The sequence below is a fragment of the Saccopteryx leptura genome, chromosome 4, assembly GCF_036850995.1.
Source record: "Saccopteryx leptura isolate mSacLep1 chromosome 4, mSacLep1_pri_phased_curated, whole genome shotgun sequence".
Classification (NCBI taxonomy): Eukaryota; Metazoa; Chordata; class Mammalia; order Chiroptera; family Emballonuridae; genus Saccopteryx; species Saccopteryx leptura.
This window is the reverse complement of record NC_089506.1, coordinates 3,857,130-3,858,292: the sequence shown is the minus strand read 5'-3', so window position 1 is coordinate 3,858,292 and position 1,163 is coordinate 3,857,130. Positions and strand designations below refer to the sequence as shown.

At 49.7% G+C, this 1,163-nt stretch overlaps 1 non-coding gene across 1 annotated transcript; it reads left to right on the top strand.

The window, feature by feature from the left end:
• The first annotated feature begins 290 nt into the window (after positions 1-290).
• On the top strand, positions 291-366 carry TRNAV-AAC (transfer RNA valine (anticodon AAC)). The gene has a single exon. It is a non-coding gene; the product is annotated as a tRNA-Val (tRNA).
• Positions 367-1,163: the final 797 nt, after the last annotated feature.

Below are 1,163 nucleotides of genomic sequence, written 5' to 3'. Positions count from 1 at the left end.
ACTTTGTTGATTCATACAACGTGCACTGTAGGCCAATGTGAAATAGAGAGAAGAGAGAACTGATACGCATCTATGCAAGAATGGTTCAATAATTAACAATAGTTAATAACCGGAAAAAATGTGCTACAGCCATGGCATGAAGTACTTCACACTGGTAGAGAGTAATCTACATGTGAATACACGTGTGTGCGTGGGTGTGCACGTGTGTGCATGCACACATATACAGACGTAGTCTCTTCTGTTCTCAGAACAACATGAAGGATCATCCAAACATTAAAATAGTATTCTTGGCCCTGGCCGGTTTGCTCAGCGGTAGAGCGTCGGCCTAACGTGCGGGGGACCCGGGTTCGATTCCCAGCCAGGGCACATAGGAGAAGCGCCCATTTGCTTCTCCACCCCCCCCTTCCTCTCTGTCTCTCTCTTCCCCTCCCGCAGCCAAGGCTCCATTGGAGCAAAGATGGCCCGGGCGCTGGGGATGGCTCCTTGGCCTCTGCCCCAGGCGCTAGAGTGGCTCTGGTCAGGGCAGAGCGACGCCCCGGAGGGGCAGAGCATCGCCCCCTGGTGGTCAGAGCATCGCCCCTGGTGGGCTTGCCGGGTGGATCCTGGTCGGGCGCATGCGGGAGTCTGTCTGACTGTCTCTCCCCGTTTCCAGCTTCAGAAAAATACAAAAAAAAAAAAAAATAGTATTCTTAAGGAACAAACACAATTTTCCAAAATGTGTGGAGCACAATACCATTTACATATAAGCGACACAAGGGATTTGCACATGTCCACACATGTGCCTAAATACATAGCCGGCATTCTGGAACAAGTCACGGCAAGTTGGCACCAGAATTTACCTGGAGAGAGGGCGGTGCTGTGGGTCAGCAGAGTAGTGCTTGGAGAATTTTATTTCTTATTTATGTATTTCTGTATCAGTTACTTGAGCCCATAGTAGTAGATTCTTTAGAGAATAGCTTTAAAAAACCCCTGGAGTTATGGTTACCTGAGGAATCAATACAATTAAAAGTCTACACGCTCAGCAGTCCAGCCAATAGAGTTACGAGGTTGAAGTGGGCCCCTGGACGCCTCTGCCGGGTGACCGGGAGTGTGGGTCCACTTTTCACGTTTATGGTAACCCACCAAAGGCTCACGGGTAAATCAGGGGGATGGATGGCGGAACT